At 31.4% G+C, this 22,049-nt stretch overlaps 2 protein-coding genes across 4 annotated transcripts in view; one reads left to right on the top strand and one right to left on the bottom strand.

The window, feature by feature from the left end:
• Positions 1–12,311, bottom strand: part of LOC113514947 (glucose dehydrogenase [FAD, quinone]) — a 44,680-nt gene extending 32,369 nt beyond the window's left edge. Inside the window, exons 1-2 of the mRNA XM_026899044.3 lie at positions 12,197–12,311; positions 6,502–6,772 (exon numbers count right to left, since the gene is read on the bottom strand). The gene's annotated coding sequence lies outside the window, so the exon portion shown is untranslated. The remainder of the gene's footprint in view (positions 1–6,501; positions 6,773–12,196) is intronic.
• Positions 1–22,049, top strand: part of LOC113515226 (flotillin-2) — a 293,605-nt gene that overhangs the window by 115,733 nt on the left and 155,823 nt on the right. The window lies entirely within an intron of this gene.

The following is a 22,049-nucleotide window of genomic DNA, read 5'->3' as shown; positions in this document are numbered from 1 at the left end:
TGAATTTGAGTATCCTAGATATTTAGATTAGAAGCAAAAAATATCAGAATAAAAAATAGCATCATAAATCGCGACAATGTCGGTATGGAACCAACCCTAGAAAACCATATCTCTGTATAAGAAATGATGATGAGATGATGTTTTAGCAATTGATTACAACTTAAAATTTCAATTATATTATTTATGAAATTTATTTTTATACTTGTTTAAACACAACAATTTTTCGATCAATCCGATTCCCAGACATTGCGTAGAGACGTTACATTTCTTTGTTTCTTTTATCGCATATATCATAGAAAGTGTTCAGAGAAATTGTTCAGATTAACACTCGCTGTTGACGTTTTTCACCGTACAATCCGTTACAAGCTAAAGTTTCATCACCATCTGAATTAATAGCTGTCCTGTCCGCCGTGCGTTTTTGTAGAATTTTTTTTCTACGCATAATGACAGTATGGAATTAACTCGCAACAGCAGTATCTCTGAACAGATAGAATATTAAAATATTCAAGAAAAAAGCATATTCCTTCTTAAAAGGCCGACAATACACCTGCTATTTCTCTGATGTTGCGGATGCCTATGGAGGGCGATAATCACTTATCATTAGATGAGCCGCATGCTTGTTTGATTCCTAAGTTATAAAGAAGCGCTTGTTGGTTACTCAAACATAGTATTATATTATCTGCGTTCAAAACATAGTAAGTTCACTAAATACCCGTTGTTCGATTACTTATATATAAATTTAAATCATCTACGTCAGTAGATAATTCCGGAGACAAACATACACAAACGTCAAAGAATATAAGAGTATTTTACTTATGTAATTTAATTCTGTAAAACACTAAAAACAAAAAGTTATGTAAGTGAAAATTAAATTAATATTACATTATATTTTAGTACCTATCAAGTCAATTATAAAACCTGAATTTCGGATATTTTAATTTCACTGTGATTTAATTTACTTACATAATGAAATGTTTTAGTTTCATTTTATTGCAATGTAAAGTGCAACGTATAATTATTATGTTAGAGTATAAATTGTATATTACTTACTTTTTGTATATTTTTAATAATAAATAAAATAATAAATCTTTAATTCTATCACAATGACACTTCATTTTTACATTTTACAAAATAGAAAATACATAGTTTGCCATTGAGAGTGGACAGAATTCGTACTAGTTTACCCTGTATTACGGTATTCTAGCCCCCACACTCAGCCCCTGGCTAAACAAAGAACAGGTAAATAAACCATAATATAAAAAGTAACTATAAAAATATAAAAAATAGCGTTTAATAATAGCGTTTATTGAGTTTAACAATTACATATTATACTAGTTATAAAGATTAACAATATGTGCACAAACAAAAAGAATATTAACAAAACTTAATTACACAAATGTAAGATAAATATGCAACGGTAGGCGTTATCGCTATTACAATATTACAAAAATCAGATACTATATATTAGAGATATCAGATATATATATATTCCAAGTATAAACAATATCTAAAATTACCTCACTGTATGGTTTATGTAGAAGTGGTTATGGTTACCTACTTCCAAAATCCACGCTTACTTGTATATAAAATTTGGTTTTCTTAAAAAACGTAATATCTATACAATCTCTTTATGGAGTACGCTGAGAGAAACGAATGTCAATTTATAAATTCTCATACTACACACTAATTATTCTCAAATTGTATTTTATAAAGTTATTCATTGTTATTATATCTTACCCTACTGTAAAATAAAGATGAGCTATTTTACCAAAATATCGATATTGGTATTGAAATCGTTGCCTTAATGTTAATAATCTGATATTATCATAAAGTATGTCGATATTTATAGTCAATAGACTATAATTTGCTGTCAAAACGTCGTATATTCCAATCGCCATTAACGAATTAATTAATTACCTATTCACTGGTACTACTAAGGTTTTTTCACCTATTATTTCGCTATGCCCCATATTTGGGATATTTTCTATATTTCGATTTTTCCTCTATATTGCGATATTTTAAAGATATTCGTACCGATATCAAAATATATCGATAATAGCGAAATATTGTTAATCTCTACTGTAACAATGTAAAACACTGGCTATAAAAAATAAATTACACTACATTTGAAAATCAAACAGATTACGTGATAGCATTATTTTATTACTATCTGACTCGATTGAGATTATTTAAATCGGAACATAAATTTTATGTTTTTTATTAAATCTTTAATTGAATATTAAAAAAAGTTATTTAATCAGTCCAGCTATTCCACAGTAAAGAGCTTGTAGAACAGAATTTAATTTATTACTAGTATAAAAATGAATAAGTAATAATTTTATATGAAAGTACAGTAAAGCTTATACAGACAAACAAATAATAAGGTACTTGTAAGTAGGTATCTATTACAATTGCATTGCTCGAACTACTTGCTTTTATTTCATGTTATCCTTCTTTTTCCGTTTATTACAATGTATCCTAAATATTATGATGAACAATAAATTTAATAATGTGCCCAATAACATCATTTCTTTAAATGGAGGACGCTTCGTTAGATGATATTAAAAAGTTGCAAACTGCCAAGTTGCACCACCATGTTTACCAACAGTGTTTTTGAGATGCATACGTGAGGCCACAGCCCATGGCCTCGGGCATTGGCCGATTTTCTCACTGCGTATAACAGCTGTGCCGTGCCGGTTTTGCATACAGCCAAATATTGCGACAAATGATTTACTAGAAGCGTCTAAAGTTTCGGTTCATTTCAACACGTCTCGCTTCTAGGTCAAACGGTCAAATTTCTGTATTAATGTATATTTTCTTTTGAATAGAAATGAGTTTTAGAAACCTTTGTACTTTGGAATGCTGACGAAAATGTCCAATAAGGAAATCGCTTTTTTAGAGGTTTTTTTTTTTTTACAATAAGATACTTCATTAGCAGACGTCCTCTGTCAACATACTCAGAACAGTTGTGGTAAAAGGCTGAGGAAACAACACGATGTTGTAAAACTGGCTGTCTTTTTTTTTTGTCACAATAGTGTCTTTTTTTGTTAGTCAAAGTATAAAAGCAGCACATTTTATTAATAATAATCCATACAAATGCAGAAACTGACTGACTGATTAAAGTATAGCCGATACTGCAGCGTCTGGACAAAAAAAAATGTAGTTCTCTTATAGTAACGCATGGCAGGACGAAATTTTCAGAAACTCACACGAGAAATGGTATAGAAGTATAAATAGAAGGTACCTTTTAAATTAGATGAGATTATGTTATTTGGCATTGAATGTTTTATACAAAATATGATAGGACAGTCAAATTGCTGTTTCGACCATGCTCCTAATACGTAAAGTACTGTAATTTTAGATTTTACATTGTGATTACTAAATCTCGCGGGAATCCTATGTTTCATTATGTTATTATCTATTGTTATTTAGAATGACATCAGTCGGTAATATTTTCAGGAATTAGCCTTTATAATTATGTACGTAATATTGTGCGGTGCGTTAGAAGTACATTAATACACTCACTTATTTATTTTTTTGAAGTATGTTCAATAAAAAGATTGTAAGCAATTTTTCATTTGCTTACAATCTCAGTAATTATATTGATGATCATATTTATGGATGTTTGTTAATCCAGAGCTGAAAGTATTTGCAGAAAATTTGGCACACTAATTTATGAAATGAAATGAAATTTATTGCGATGAATGTGGTAAGTTTAGGTAATATTATACATTTTGTGTTACCTTAACATTCAGCCAGCTTAACATGCAACATTTTTACATATATTATTAATAATCAACTATTAATTACAAGTTATATTACTAAAGCCACATTAAAGTTCAAGTTATTATTGTAAATTTATACATGCAAGTCATTATTTTTCACTCAGTTACATTTAGTCATAGAATAATATGTATTGATAATACGTTCCCATGGAATTATTTATAATTTGTCGAAGCAGATGAAGTCGCACATATAAAAAAATTAATACGTATTTTAAATTGTAGTTTTTTAAAAAAAATTACTTTAATAAATTATAAACTATTTTCACTGCCTCATCTAGTTCTGTACATCGATTGGATCGCTCCAAAAACGCAACAAAAATTTTACATACTCTGATGCAATCGATCGTATCGCGACTCTAGACTTTGCATAATCGACTTTGGCGCCAACGGACTTAGGCCTTTTCGTACAGCAATTAGAGTAACTTGTTTGCGTATTTTGTTTATCTATCATAGTATCGGTACTGTGATCGGAGCACTTTCTAAATGAAGTCATAAAAGTTGATTATCAACATGTTATTGTATTTAATCACTTGTGTTAAGTCCACGGTTTTTTCCATAATACTTTGTAATAAAGTAAATGTTCTTGTATTGCATTATGATTAAGAAACCAGTAGCTTTTGCTCTACAAAAAAAAAGACGATTTTAATCCTGTCAAAACCAGTTATTTTAACTTGAATATCAAACTACTGAATTTTGATAAGAGTTTCTATGGAATTAATCTCAAAGTATATTTCTTCTAATAAAAAAAAAACAAATCTATATAAGTGACGAAGTTTTGAGGTAACAAATAAAAAATACAACCAACTTAAAACCTCTCTTTTTTAAGTCGGTTAATTACTTATATATAATATATAAATAAAACAATATAATCAAATGTTATCTCTAATTGAGTAGTCACAGACATTTGTCGAATGATGCTGTTGTGGTGAACGTAACGGCTCAATTTCACCAAGTATATTAGATTTCAACGCGACAACGTTATCATCGATGACTTAGTTTGAAGTTTACAATTAACACATAAAACTTTTTATGTTAGCGTGTTTCAAACTCATAAATTTTGCGGTAATAGTGGTAAATCTGTCTTAGATTCTATAGATAGAGTGTCTGTCTGCATACAAATGTTTCGCTAAAAACAGATAAAATTTTTATTCATGTGTCTGTAAATAGGGTTACCATAATGCATATTTATTACTAAGTATATGGGAGAAATTATATTGTAAAGTTAAATTGAAAAATAAAATCGATACAAAATTGTTATATTTAAAAGAAGAAGCAGTTAAGTAGTTCATAATGATTTGTAATGATGTTTATCTTAATTGATATTTTGATTTATATTTGAGTATTGACACAAAATATGCTTTGATTTTTAAATAAAAAAAAATTGTAAACAATACATATATTTGTCCCAATTCTAATTTATAAAAACCCTAATATGAAAATTATTAATGTAATTACTTGCAACACTGAAAAAAAGTGCAATATTGTGAAAAAAAAACGTGTCAGCAAAAATTACCCGTTTTTTTTACATTCAATATATTCGTAATCTAAGTTATAGATATATCACTGGGCAAAGTCTATCTCTGAATTATGAATATTTTATAAACATTTATAGTATAATATTACATATTAGGATAAAACTGTAATCAAATATAAGTAATGGACATTATAATCTGTTCTGTAATGGCCATGTAAATGTGTATACGGAAAGTAATTTTTTTGTACCATTATTATAAAAAATAAGTTAAAAAAAAACTGATGCATGGATAATAGGGTACTTAGATAATTTTGATGATATTTTGACAGTACTTATAGTAAGCCAAAGGATAATAGGCACCATAGGTTAAATAACTATTGACAGATACATTTCATAATGATGGCTATAGAATTATTTTGATTTCAACAAATCGAATTATGTTCACGGCCTTGGCACCCATTTGCCAACAAACATTATGACACCGTGGGCAGTTATTACTAATAATAGCTATAATTAATGGCGTAATGTGTCTTTATTAAGGAGGGTTAGTGATCTGCTCGTATATCATTGAACGGCAATTGTTTCAAACACGTTTGAGCAAGTGTCTATCCAAAATAGAAGTGTCTAATTAGAGTTCCGAATAATTAATCAATGATTGTATCACCACACTATAAGTAGGTATAATAGTACTAAAATAGTATCACAGAGTAACTGACGTTATTTAAGAATCGGCATTGCACTTTATTGACAAAAATGAATCTATGTTACAACCTGAAATAATAACAATAAAATAAATGAATATTCATAGTCTTGTACAACTATATTTCAAAATATCGATTTCTGTAGGTACGAAAAATACTTAGCTACTTTATTCGTGTAGTGTAAAATTTCCAAATGAACTGGTTGCATAGATTTCATATTTTCCATTCAAACGATTTTTGTTGGAAGTGATGCAGGTTTACATAAATAAGGCGATTATATACAGATAGGCTCATCTTATTGGTTTTTAATATTAATTTTAAATCTAAATGGCAAAGGTATCTTTCTGTAATGCTATATTTGTAGTTTTCTTTATTGTTATTTTATAACCACGCTGCATTTTTACAATGACCGTAACAACTGTATTATTTTTTCCTTAGTATATTTTTTATGTTAGAGGTGTTTGCATATTTTGTGTTTATTTATTATAACATAAATAAATAACGACAATTTATGATTAACTAATATAATAAACATACTTACGTTCATTGCTGACGATTATAGGTGTTTTCACTTCCAAACACAAACTTCCTGAAGGCTTTACGGCCTTCGCTTACAACACTTACTGCGTAATACAACAGTCAAGTCGCCTGGGTGAATCACTTGATCACTTTTTAAAAAATACACAATTGTCACTAGAATTGTAGCCAAAGTTCGAAAGTCTTGCACTGTTAAAGTGTTCTGATTATTATCATTGTTATGTGTTCTCACGAGTCTCGCTGTCGATGCCCTCTAACCTTGAGGCGTTTGACGTCTAATAAAAACAAAATAGATTTATTAGATCTTTTTTTTTAATTAAGACAATAGGCGAGAAGACAGTGTAAAAATTTTAATTATATTGTGTTAAGAAAAAATTAATTTTGCATCCATCCATAGACACGGATACGTAATCCAAAATTATATACACATTTTTAATTTTTTTTTTTGTTTTATTTATATTAATAATTCCTTCTATCTGTGAAGAGTAAACATCTACTAATAAAATGTAAGCATAATTTTATTATGCTATTTTATTGTTTGTAATGGATTTTATTTTTTTCCCATCGGAAACTTTTTAACCGAGCGCTATAATACGAGTATCTACTTCTTTAAAATCAAGGCTATAACCACCGTAATTGACAAATTTTTAATTAATTTATCATCTATTAGTTTTATTATAATAAATAACAACAATAACTTTGACCCTTTGGATCTTTGACCTGGGTTTAACGACATAATAATACTTATTAATTTTTAATTAGAGCTGTTTTTGAAGATCTTGATATTTAAAGGCTATTTTCTATTTTTGTACTTGGTTGATACTAACCAATCATTATTTTCTTTATTAAAATTTTTATGTTAGATATTAACTAATAGTTGAACTATTTTTTTAGTTTAAAAATAATATACAAGTATTTTAATCAGAATAATAATAATAATATATTACTCGTCTTTATGTAAAAGAAACAAGTTATTGAAATAAATTGTAACATTAGTGAACGTTAGCATATAAATTACCTAATTTCAATTTATGATACTGGTTTTTTAATCTGCTTCAGAGGTTAATGACAATGCTAAAATATAGGAAACATTATATTTATATGTCGACAGTTCTAAAAAGAAATGCACCGTACTCATTAAATATAGTTGAACATATCTATTAATGCATGTGTACAGATCTGTTTGTGTATTGTAACAAATATATATTACGGTTTTTCAGTATAAAATTTTGTACATTTTACTTTTTTTATTGTAGTTTTTATAAAATTTTGTGTTGAAGATACCTAAAACACTAAAACTAGAAGGATTTGTCTCAGTCTGATCCCACATGATTTGTGATATGATAGATGGATCAGCCCCATGCAATTTGTTTGTTTGTGGACAAAAGTACACCCAGGCTTATGGCTAAATTTTGCTTCGAAGTACCTGAGATTTGAATTTGTTTTTATGCAACCTTGAATGGCAAACAAGCTGACAAGGCACACCTGATGGAAAGTGGTAACTGTCGCCTATAGATATGAGCAGTACTATGGACATAACAGAGTATACTATTTCGCCCATGACACCCCCCATGCATTGCTATTCCTAAGGACTCGGGTGTTATTCCTCTATACCCTGTAAATTCATTGCCATAACGCACCTTTCAAACCGAAACACAACCATACAAACACAATTACTTCGCGGTAGAAACACAAATGGGACAGAGGTGCAATCTGTAGAATTACCGCAGATTATCCTGCTACGTACTTTTACTAAAATTCACGCAACTTCATTAAACATTAGAATATTAGAACGCAATACGATGATAATAATAAGCACACATTATTGGAAAATACATGATTGCATCTTGAGGTTCATACCGTGCTTACAAATAGAGATCGTCCCAAATAAAAAAAAAAATATTGAAACAAAATGACATAATATGGTTTGTTTTGTTACACATGACGTGGTAAGAAGATTATACACAAGGTAAAAATGTGCCTACTGTAAATAACTTATGAGGTTATACGTTGAAATTTAAATAGTTAATAACCTTAAGAGTGTTTTAACCACGAAACTAAACATTTGACCCAAAGGGGTCGAACAATGACACAAACTACAATCTCTTAGGATTCTCATAATATCTAGCGCGTCTTGGTGTGAAGTTACTACTATGTAAGGTTTGAAATTTTTGTTCTAATTCAATTTGTGTGGTTTTCCTATTAGGAATTGGATATGGAGACTAGTATCTTATAAATTGACGTAAAAACAAAAGTACATGAGATGTGGCGTGTTCTGTCGCTACTATTATTCACCTGCTCGAAAAACTGGCCCCTGAAGAAAGAAGGAAATATACTCTTATACGTGTTTTTGCCTGTAGCTGAAAGCTCCGCTTGTATTTTGGAATGGGCATCAGATCACTCTGGTTTGGGCACATAGATATCATCACCTTTCATGAAACGTAAATATTTTTTTGTCAAGATGATGATTATTACATTCTTAAATTATATTGTGAAAGATCAATAGTTGTTTATTTGACACAAGTTCAATGCAATCATTGCTTTCTATAGCAATGTTTAACTTGCGTCAGTTAAGCACTAAACGTTAAGTCGTTATCTAACTAAGACTAATTGAAGGCGATGATTAAACAGTATTAGTAGGGTTGTCGCTTTTTGAAAATACTACCCTACATTTTATTGTATGTAATAGTAGATATTAAAATATTTGTTCATTAAACAATTGTAAGACTGAGAGAGACTGACATTGAGGGTGTATGTATACGTATGTTGTTAATAGTATAATTTAAATTTTACGTCTGCAAAACGAAAGGTTTTAATTAATATTATATAATCAACTATTAATAATTATTAATTATAATTGTCGAAACATATCTCCTTACGTATAACTACAAAAAAGAAAAACATAAAAGAAACGTTCAAAAATGTCATCCATATACATTACTTGAACAGTGATGGTTTAAATTAATAATTATCCCAGGAATTTGATTGAATTGAAATATTTTATTTATTATTGTCGAATAGTTCTGATTTGTATTCATTAGTATAATTTCGAATTAGACACAACCCTAAAATTTTTGACATTTTGAAGTTAGCTGAAGATAGTAATAATTATATTGCACTTAAGTTTTTGTAAAGCAATATCAAATGTCATTTAACCTATTACACCTATAACGTATATTACTATTAACCTATTACATTTCGTGTTTAATTTTTTAATTTTATTAAAAATTTCGGTAGTGATAATTGTAAAGATATTTTCAAAATTGTTGTACTCAAATTATGACAACAGTTGATATTTTTTTTTCTTAGAATTAAACAATTTTGTGTTATATTTAACCAGAAACTCTGACTTAACTCTGAATATCCCATCTCAGATTTAATTCATGTAAATATACTCAATATTTACATGTACCAACAAACTAAACAATCATCGCATTCCGTTATATACACAAGAGAGTAAGGTGTGAGTTGTGCCTATGTATTGCATAACGACTGGATATTCTACTTCAGTTATGCTAAGTTAAGCAAGGTTTTATAACCTACCTACTTACTATTGCATAGGATTTTAAATTTATTTAGTGTATTAGTTTAGAATGTCTAAAAAAAAAACACTAAAATAAAAAGGTATAGATTTTAAGTATAGAGTTTGTTGCCAGTTTTTCTTTCTATATTTAAATGTATATAAACAAAACCGTACATAAAGAAAAAATAAGAACGTAAAATATGTTCTTCTTTTATTTTCTATCAACACTGCGGTGAGATTATATTCAATTTTATTTTTGAAATATTCAAATAAAATTTTTGAAGTTGTGTCTTATGTCCAGGATTTTGTCTAATTTTTATGAATACAACATGGTTTATAATTAGAATTATGTTTTACCATCAATTCTATATTATTGTTAGCCACTTTTATAATATAGAAAAAATAAAAATAAAATATCTGACTTTCAAGTAAGTAAAAACATCCGGGATTTTTAACTTCTTGAAATATGGACATTTACTTTCAGTCATGTTATTGGAATCATTTGATAGTATTCGTAAACAAAAGGCAACTGAGAGAACAAAACAATAAAAAGAAAACTAAATAAAATGTTATCCCGTGATATCTAGTACGTGCCAGCAGTACAGCGAAACAGTAAAGCGTACATGTGTGTACAATGAAGATGACAGAATTAATATTTAAATATATATAATTAGGTTTCACCATATGACTAATATCAAATGCACGTATAGTATAGGTAATACAGCTATAGTAGGAGCAAATTTCATATACAACTCATAGTGCAATAATTAAATTCATAAAAGTAGTATTCGTTGCATCATTAGTTGTAACTCGAGGTAATGTCGATGACATTCAAGATTGCTGACATAAATCTGAGCAGAATTATAGAATAATATAGAAGCTTCTAAATTTTTCAGTTAATAATTGTTGGAATATAATTTTCACATTTCAATAATATTTCTATATTGTAGAAGAATTACGTGCTATAAAGTCTGCTATAAATAGTACTCTAAGAATCAAAGATTTTGTTGAAGTAATTATGAATCGATCAATCAGGGTGAGGAATGGGCAGCAGCGTCTATCTTAAAACATCTCTAAAGCCTGACTGCGGTTGCCAATTATCCTGCCAAGCGTGGCAACTACTGGCAAAAACCCTTAAGGGGGAGGCTTATGTTCAGCAGTAGACAGTTAAAGGCTGACATGATGATGGAGAATCATCAATCAATTCTCGACATAGTTGAAATAATACAAGAGAGTTAGGCTGAGATGGTATAATAACACCAAAAGAAAGCCTTTACTACCTAGACAATCAGCCCAGAGCAACGTATTATAGGGTCAAGTGCACTACAGCTGTCCTTCCTTGGTCAAAAATTCATAAGCTGACCGAACATAGGGAAGGACTTAGTACTAAAGGATATGGTAGAGTGACAATGTAAGGGAAAAGTAGCAGAGGACAGACATTTTCGAACAGACAAGCACATTGAAATCCTGCTGTTAATTTTTTTAAGTTGTTGACGGTTTATCATTTTTAAACTGACACCCTTCTTTTGTTTTACAGCTCAAGAAGCAGTTTAGATTTCACGGTGCGCCAAAGATATTTATGTACTACAGACGAGTACATAAAAAAAACGTTAAGTTCCTTTGTTTAGAAAATAAGGAAGCTGATCCTTTATGTGGTACCCATACATAATCTAATATAGAGAGATTCTATTCTACAATAAATATTCATACATGTGTGTTTCATAATTCTCCTATGGCAATAAAGTCAATGCCTGCATCATGTAATTGATAGCATTACAAAAGTACGTTTATCTACCTCATGTGGGATCACAGACTTGAAAGTTTTTGTATATTTGAGTAAATTATAACAGATTTAATAATTATATTAGTATCTAACTAATTGATATTATAAGCAGCGTTAAACACTGAATTTAATAGCTTTTTCACAATTTAAATAACTTATTTTAATGCGAGTATCGACGATAAACAAACCACTTATGTTGTGTATGTAAATATGTAACTAAATTATACTGAAAATGTACTATTTTAAAACGTTACTACGTTACATTTACGAAAACCGATTTTTTATAAGAAAACAATAACAAAGGCTGAGATGAAAACACTGAATATTTTAATATCACTGATTTATAATTTAATTTTTGATATTTTCTTTAATGTATCACGACTTGTTAATTACTTTCGTCTAACGATGAATCCTCGTGACGTAATAAAACACGCGAAAAATGTAGTTCGTTCCGTTCGGCTCGCGGCCTGCGCGTCGCGACTTCGCGCCGTGAACTGCGCGCGCGCCGTTTCCTCCACGCTGCACTGTTGCGCGGGATTACACAAATTATGTGTGTTACGAGGTACCTACGTTATGTAGATCTGTGGGTCGGTTTCAACGGCCTTCGTCGATACGTGATTTACTTGGTTCGCAATGAAAGTTTTGGGTTGCTACTACGATTTTTAAGTCGTTACAGTTTCAAGAAATTAGCTCGGGAAAAAGTTGAGTTATTTTGTATATGATTACATTTAAAAAATGCGATAGATTTCTATGAGATCCTTCTGAATACTTAATTTTATATAGATCACCTTCTTCACGAATTTCTGCTGTTTTGTGTACTCTTATATTTTAGTATCTTGTACAATCTCTGTTAAGAGATTTTACTCAAATAATATTTGTTATATGTAACGAACTGAACGATGTAATTTTTGCTACTGATCTTTGTTGTAATGTGTTTTGACAATGTGGCTAATTCACTTCTTCTTATTTCCGTTACCTATTTAAACATCTTATAAATTTCTCGTTATGTGGTAAATATAATATTTGCTTTGATGTCTTTGACTTAAATAATTATATAGGTATCTATTATAGTATTGAACAATAATGATAATGTTTACTAATATTCAAGTCAAATATATCATGTTCATTAACATAATGAACACATGATATTTTAATGACTTAGATGAATGTATTTGGTAATGGTTTTAGTTGTATTTTCACTTACATTCGTTAAATGTATGACGACATCACAATCAAACCATGCCGTATGGTCCCAGCATACAATAGGCCACCCTTGCCTTTTCCGTAGGTGTCTTAAGAGGTAATTAAAGGAATTTAATGGTAGAGAGGTGGACAGCAGTGCCCTTCTTAAAAACGACTCTAAAAGCCTAATTACGGTTGCCAACCCGTCTGCCAAGCGTGGCAACTACTGACAAAACTCCTCTTATAGGGAAGGCTAATGTTCAGCAGTGGATAGTTAACGGCTAAAATGATCACAATCAAACGTCCTGCTTTGTTTTTTTTTCATACTATATTCATATAATTCAATTAAAAAAAAAATTGGCACCTATTCTGTAATGGTCCTGATAGTAAATACCCACCCCATTTTTATATAACAGCTCTATAGTATATTTAATGTGGGAATGAGTCACACGATGACGAAAATATACGTAATAATATCGATTACTAAATCGAAACATCGAATCGTCCTAAATCCTCCGATTGTGAAAGATTTAGAAACAACCGGCTACTATGACGGACCTGACGCTCTTCCTAGTACGTGTCCAGCACTCTAACGCGTTATGAACGAACTAAAATTTTTAGAGCACGTCAGGCACGCACATGAGTCCTATCACGCATTCTGTGTATCAATATAATTATTATAAACAGCCTGTAATGCAATGAAAACTTTTTACGTAAGCTTCCATAAAGTTTTTTCTAAACGTTTCTAGAAGTCTTGCGTCATCACATTTACAACCCATTAATGTCCCACTCTGGTCTCGGCTTGTTCCTCATAAGAATATTAATCTACTATTACCACGCCGTTTAGCTGGCGATGGTCAGAATTTTGTTTCGAGTTTTTCTTTCCTTGCACTGGTATAATTATTTATTTATTCTTTATTGTACAAGTGGAGAACTTAATGCTATATGGCATTCTCTACCAGCTAACCATTGTGTAAAAACAGAAAGCGTATGAAGGCCTGATATCTTGTACTTTGTATTTCCAAGCGCCTCTTATAAATTTCTTGATTATAAAAAAGACTGAATTTTTCTTTTTTTAATATTTTTTTTTTATACTAATGAAGTGGCAAACAAGCGTACGGCCAACCTGATGGTAAGTGGTTACCGTAGTCTGTGACTAGCCACCTCTATTTGTGAAGATTCCTAGAATATTTTGTTGGTATACTAAATACATAGTTATCACAAGAAACGTCTAGTTTGGAACAAAAATTAAGGACGATAAGATAAATACAAAAAGAAATTAAGGAAGTCATTTGGATGTCAAGGTTAACTCGAAAGGAATGCAACTGGTTTTTATCCAGAAATCGAAAGTGGTCGTGAATCGTGCGTCGACTTGCGTTAATAGGTCTGCTTACGTCAGTCTGCGTTCACAAAGAGGGACCCCTTCACAGTTTGTTAAAATTATTGTCATGAGGTATTTCTTTAGTGCTAGCAATAGCTGTGCGCTCAACCAGATTTGTCATCAGTAATTTTATACTATCAAAACGATTAAAGAAAAAAGAATTAAAAATAATTGTAACTATCAAACGATATGAATTATGGACTGAAAACTCGATTTGAAAAGTACTATCAAAATTTTTTCACAATTGAAGAAGATATCGTGAAAGAGACCCAAAAATACTGTCAAAATAAAACGTGCTAATTTTTTTAGGTCTGTTTACAAACAATGTTCTACGTGAACTTTTGAAGACTGTTAACAATTTTTTTTTCCAAACCATTTCATTGAAGAAACGTAGTATATATGTGTAATAGAACCTTACTTAGGTAGCAAAAACTATGACTAAGTATATATAGTATACTAATGCTGGTGACTGGGGAAAGGATTGTTATTAAGAGGCAGCTAGTCTCTATTTCTAAAAATATATCCTGCCAGATTTAACTCCCTGCGGTCCCTGCGCCTGCGATCTAAAAACTCTTATAGTTAATTCCTGGAGTACTCACTACAATCATTGTTTCAACCTTCACTGGTGCCCTGATATTGTATACCGTTATCATAGGTGGGTACACCATCCCATTTTCATCCGTTAAAAATAAAAAAAAAACTGCTGATACCTGTAAGAATTTGTGAATTTGATATTCCAAATTCTTATTCATAACAATCATGTTGAATATTATTTATAAGTTAGAAAATGGCATCATAAAAAAATTTTTGGATTACATAGAAAAAGTACGAAATAAATAATAATTGTGTAAAAATTCAAACAAATAGAAGATACAAAGATGAATTTGTCTTTATGTCTTTTGTAAACGTGCAGTACCATTGTCGTTTGTTGAAATATGTGGAAGAGTATAAGTGTACTCATTTGTATTGGCTTGTATTTTTCCAGTATAACACAAAATATTACCACGTTTACTGTTATTATCGTCTATTGCGTTATTCACGTCTATAATAGGGTACTGTTACCACTTTCCATCAGGCGGTTCGTCAGATTGTTTAGTACTTATTTGTGTAAATATTGAATAGGAACTGTGAAATTGTAATTAATTGAATATTGCGTCATACGATAATTTATTTTGAACAGTAAGTGAACTTGTTGACAGTAGTTTGGGTTAAAGGTTGCATCATGTCATTCAAGATCTCATTGTTGAAGAATAAATAATAATGCAGTTTGACATAGTTTGACACTTGAGCGCTTATCGACAATTAAAAACAAATTGATTCGAATGATATAGCAAAACTCAGAAGAATAGATTAATTTAATTACTATGTTCAATTTAATCAGTCATTTTAGGTTTGTTAAAATTAAATGTCAATTAAAGTTACCAAAAAAAAATATAACTCCATTGTTAGAAGAAGAAAAAGCAATTCTTATATACGACTTCGAAAGATGCTCATTTTTGCATCTTTCGATGCTCATTTTTGATATGATATTGTTTGTGTGTATTATAAGATATCTCAACAAAATTGTCGGCAAATTTCGATAATAAAATTCTTTTTTTTTTTCACTTAAGAATGTTTTCTTTCACTTTAGTCTTCTACTACTACTAGTTTTGTCACAATTATTGTGTTATTATTTCTTTTTTGTGGACAAAGATCTTAAATTCACTCAGACAAGACCGTTTTATATATAATTTTATGGATTACTATAGGAAATATAAATCCTAATTAATTTGATTTATTATGTACTAGTTTTTATCCGCGACTTTTTCCACGTGATGAAGATATGTTTACTGGCCGAGGTAAAAAGTAGCCTATATTTTTTTCCATTCCATATAGTACTGCGTAACCGGGATAAAAGTAACTTATGCTCACTCCCAAACACTATATATACGAGTATATAAAATTTCATATTATTGATTTGTTTATTTTACACTTTATTGCACCATTTATAAAATAGTAAATACAGTTAATTTTAGTGAGACAATTTTAATGGTACAAAAGGCGGCCTTATTGCTAAGCAATCTCTTCCACACAACTTTTGGGTAGAGGACATTGAGAAAAGAAAAAAAAGACAATGATTGGTTAAGCCGCAAAGGTGCTATAAGGTAACAAACAAATAAACTCACTTTCACTTTACAATATTAGTAAGGATATAAAAAATTATATAAAGCACTATATATCTCATACTCAATTTTTTATATAGAAATTTTCTATTTCAATTTTTCACTTATACAAACCTTGTCCTAGCAATAACTAACAACCAAAAAAATGCCAAATAGGTGCAACTGTTTTGAAGCGATGTGCTTACGTACATTCCGCATGATTTTTATTGATATAGATTAGATTTATTGAATTTTGTAAACAAATCTGCTGATCATAAAGTCGAAAATTACCCATAGCAACTATTATTAGAGACTGGATTTTCCTATTTAAAACAATGTATGTTACTCGCTTGTAATGTTGCTCGTAGGTAAAAGACTTTAAATTAAATTAGGTATTTTTTGAGTTTGTCCGATACAAAAAAAAAGAGATAAATCTTCCTCATTATAATATTAATTTAGATATTACCCCATGTTGTCTCGCTTTTGGGTAAAAGTAACAAATATCTTCTTTCTATCCAATAGTGAGTACCTGCTATTCGACACTTACAACTTTATCGTCATGATATCAGCTTTTAACTGTCTACTGCTGAACACAAGCCTCCCCTTAGGTGACTTTTCACAGTAGTATTGCCGCGCTTGGCATGCGGGTTGTAACCGCAGTTAGGCTTTGGAGATGTTTTAAGAGGGACGCTGCTGCCCATCCCTCGCCCTCCCTTAGTCGCCTCTTACGACACTCACGGGAAAGGAAGGGGTAGGCCACCCCTTCCTTTCTATGCTGGGAAATGTTATAATTTGTAATTGATAAACTCAGTAAACGCTATGTCATTATTATTAAGTTACGAATAATAAAATTACAATATATAATGGAAATGGCATGATGTCCTGGTCGTATTTATAATTAGAATTCCTTTAGAAATGTGACCTGGAGATCTCGCCATTAACATAACATACACACAAAGAATCAGTAAAACTGAGAGTCTCCTTTATGGAGTCAGTTAGTCACTACCCATCCTCTATTCAAGTAAAATGGAAAGTGTAAGCGACCCATGGGAAATGGGGTTCCGTGAAGCGAATTCAACATTATGCAATGCGGTAACACAATACAGTGAGAAATCCTTTAGTGTATGCCCGCCCGCAACACGAGAAATCACGTTCCCGGAAATTTGCTAACATACTGTTTGTATATTGGATTGTAATTTTATAGGAATCATACTTTAAAATTATGTATTGTTTCTTTTGAATGCCGCAATTTGTTTTATTATAAGCATTTATAGTATAATATAATACTATACTAGTGATTTAAGTTTTCACCAAAATGGCGGCGCATGAGAAATGTCATATGTCATCAGCATATCAGCCATTAACTGTCCACTACTGAACATAGGCCTTCCCCATAAGGGTTTTGCCAATAGATGTAGGCGAGTTGGCGACTGCAGTTAGGTTTTTGGAGATGTTTTACGCTGCTGCCCATCCCTATTCCTTTAAGTTCCTTTAGTGGCCTCTTACGACAAAGAACAAAAAAGGTACGGAAAAGGTAGGGATGGCCTATTCTATGCCAAGATCACATGACAAATTTATAATAATGTTTTCTGCAATATTAGTGGAAACATCACAAAAAATATAAAATTATATAAAAATCATACTTTAGAATGGAAAACTTCTATCTTTTATGAATTTTCCAGGTAATGTGGCTGTTATGTGTAACTAGCTCCAATTATGCATATTTAATTTGTTTTAGTTTGTGTTTATTAGTTATTATAAAGTATTTTGCTATGTTATTAGTGTTTTTCGTATCTCTTTGCAAAGATATAAATAATTGATTAGTTTGGTTTTTAATTGACTGGTAGAGACTGCTACTAGGTTTAAGTCCGCGTTTTGTACCATAGTTTCTTTTGGTCAATAAAGTTAATTAAATGAATGAATAAATTTTGTCATCTCAAAAATATAAGGAATCAAACTGAACCCTAGAAAATACGGGACCCAATTAGTACGAATCCAATACTTTCGTGACCGGATTTATTTTAAAATCATGCAAAACAATGATTATCCACTGTATTACAGAGGTCATCGGGTAAATTAATTTTACCGTCAGACCGTTTCAACTACAGACATAGTTAATAACTTAACAGGCTTACGGTAATGGTACCACAGAGTATTTGCGGAAATCTGCGAATAATTCGTTGCATAACCAGTGCCTACGTGATGGTTGGCACTGTACCACAGTCTATACTGGGTTGACGCACTCTTGTGCTCTCGCCTCGCGGCCGCGGCACGGACCGAAAACGCACTGAATTTTAATTACGCATTACCAAATTACACTCACTTGACTATACGTTGTCCACTTTACTTTTTAATTGAATCCAAAAGAGGTTCTCGTTGCGACTGTGTTTTGTGATTTTGAACAATTTTCTTTATTGCTCTGTCATGTGTCGCATTCAGCAAATAAGAATATTTGTATAACTAAAATATAATCAAACAGATCAATTTATGAAAAAAATATTGCAATCGGGTAATTTTATTGACAGAAATATTGTATTCGTGTTGTTACATTTTTTTTTAATGGATATTAATGGATTGGTAATCCCACCTGCGTTAATGATGAACGCTCACGAGTGAAAGATGATAGATAAGGATGAAAAGGCAGTTCAGTTAGCTTACCATCATAAATACACTTGGAATTTAGCACGATGTTTTCCAGGGGGAATCGCGAAGAGGTCAACAGGGCAATAGTAATGGGATTAATAGTGTGGTAAGGATTATTAGTAATGAGGTCTAACAGCTCCATTGCTAGCAATGTGTCCTATCAGGTTGACCTCCACAGAATTCCTCCTGGTAACCATCGTGGTTAATTCTCGTGGAATTCTTCACGATGGACTAAATGACTTGCTTTCATGTTCACCTATTCCCTCTCACTGTTGCCCCGTTAGCGTATATCGATAGTACAGGCGGAGATACCATTTCATTTCCACCCATTAAAAACATGGGGATTTATAGCCCCCTTTACTACCCTCATAGTTCGATTTCCAAGTGATAACCCCTGGAAACTATATGCTATTATTGTTGAACTCATTTTGTTGGGTCAAATGATCTGTTTTCATCCTCACCTATCATCCCTCACTGATGCCCGGCCAACGTAAAGCGATAGCGAAGGCGGAGTCACTATTTAATTTTCATCCATTAAAAAAAACCGTGTGAAGTCATTAGTCTACAATGCTAACAATAAATTTTGATATATGATATTTCCTCTCTCATTTGATTGTCTTCAATTATCATTGCGTGATTGAATTTTAATGAATTATATGTGCGTAGGTAGTTATTTTGATTACTACGCCTGTTTATGTAATTACAGAAATTTATTTAGAGAGTGTCATGGCCTAATGCTATACTATTCTGTCTTAAAGATCGTATATAATCGAATATCGGGTAGGTAGATAATAGTTCATCATATACATGTATATTTATGAATATAATATAATATATTTATAAATATATTTATGAATATACGAGGTCTGTCCGGAAAGTTCGTATAAAAGTGTTCTGGAATGCGAGAAAGAGGAGTGGGGAGGCCAGGTAAGCGCAGGACCCCTTCCTTATGTCCCTAACAATGCTTCAGTTCTGGTCTGACCGCCGTGCGGTGCGAACTGGCTTGTCACGCCATCTGTGAAGTTACCTCTTAACGAAACCCCGTCGGCATGGAGCCCGCTTCCGTTGAAGAGCAGCGCGTCGTAATCAAGTTTCTCTCGAAACTCGGCAAGAATGGCCGTGAAATTTTTGCCGATCTCAGAACAGTAAAATCCCAAAGCAAAGAGTGGAAGACATCCGGGGAACCACGAACAAAAAAATCAAGAAAATCCCACTCAAATGTCAAGACAATGTTGATTGTTTTTTTCGATGTTCGGGGGATTGTCCATCAAGAATTCGTCCCTCCAGGCCAGACAGTTGATGGAAAATTCTACGTCGATGTGCTCAGACGCCTCAAAGCTCGTGTGGCACGAGTTCGTCCAGAATTGGCGCGAGAGGGGCGTTGGATTCTTCACCACGACAATGCCCCTGCCCACACCTCTCTTGTTGTCCGTGAGTTTTTGAGTAAAAATTCCATTACGGTGACCGAACACCCCCTATTCGCCGGATTTGGCCCCGTGTGACTTCTTCTTGTTCCCAAAAACCAAATTGGTACTTCGGGGGCGGCATTTGGGGGACATAAATGAGATAAAAAAAGCTACGACGGGGCAGCTGAGAAACCTACAACCAGAGGACTTTCAAGGAGCCTTCTCACAGTGGAAACGGCGTTGGCACAAGTGCATTATGTCACAGGGGGAGTACTTTGAAGGGGATAAAATTGATTTACCTGAATAATTGTAAAATAAAATTTTTAAAAAACTTTTATACGTACTTTCCGGACAAACCTCGTATGTTTGTATGTATATAATTTACCGCCTTTTGTATCACTGCTCATTAATATTTTCTATATTTGTAATTTTTTTTACTTGGTGCAATAAAGTGTAAATGAATATAAATAAAATAAAAATACCATATTACAGTAAAATAAACAAGTCAATTATTATATTATTAAAAACAACCATTGAGTATCTCTGCACATCCTAAATGTTGACAAGTAGAGAATGCCTATAGCATTAAGTTCACCTTTTGTAGTTGTTAGGGATTATAGTCTTGAGCATATATATATATATATATATATATATATATATATATATATATATATATATATATATATATATATGTTTTTAGATACACATGTATTATGCATATTGAACAATCTAATTATACAATGTTTGAAAATTACAGTGTTGTGTAACAGTAGTTGCATCTCAAACCGGTCTGTTGCATGTCCGCTGCATAACAACGATATTAGATGTAACTTTACAACTACTTGAAAAATTAACTCATACCAGTTCAAACGAAGATTGTAGTTTGTTGACTAAAACGTTTTTTTTATACCACTGATATGGCAAATAAGCACGGCCCACCTGATGGTAGGCGGTTACAGTAGCCTATGAACGCCTGTAACACTAGAGGTATTACGCACGCGTTGCCGACCCTGAAAAAAACTTAAAGAATCTTTAGTTACTACAGTTTCTATCCGCAATTGGTACGCGTGGATTTTGTAAATCAAGACAAAATATACCAAATTCAACAATAAGATCTCTTTACTGCACTAATATAACTGTATTGTTACATTTATTGTCTTGCTTCCATATGTTGTATAATGCAAATAAAGTATAGTTATTCATTCATTCAAGTTTAAAGCTCAAACATTATTATTATAATATCGGTCAACATTCATACAAACACTACCAGAGATTTGTACGAGTAAACCTCCGTCTTTTTATACACATGTATGTAGGATTAAACTAAATCAACACTCGTGCACAGAAGGGAACGTATTAATGATATTTTTAAATAAATTGTTCAAAAATTCGTTTTTCTATATCCGGAAATGTTGCAAACCAAACGTGAAAAAAATTATAAGAATAAAATTCTTGTATTTTAAATATTCTTTATTAATACACAAATTAAAACA

Source organism: Galleria mellonella, unplaced genomic scaffold (genome assembly GCF_026898425.1).
Source record: "Galleria mellonella isolate WM207_F2 unplaced genomic scaffold, CSIRO_AGI_GalMel_v1 utg312, whole genome shotgun sequence".
Classification (NCBI taxonomy): Eukaryota; Metazoa; Arthropoda; class Insecta; order Lepidoptera; family Pyralidae; genus Galleria; species Galleria mellonella.
This window is presented reverse-complemented; position numbering and strand designations above follow the sequence as displayed.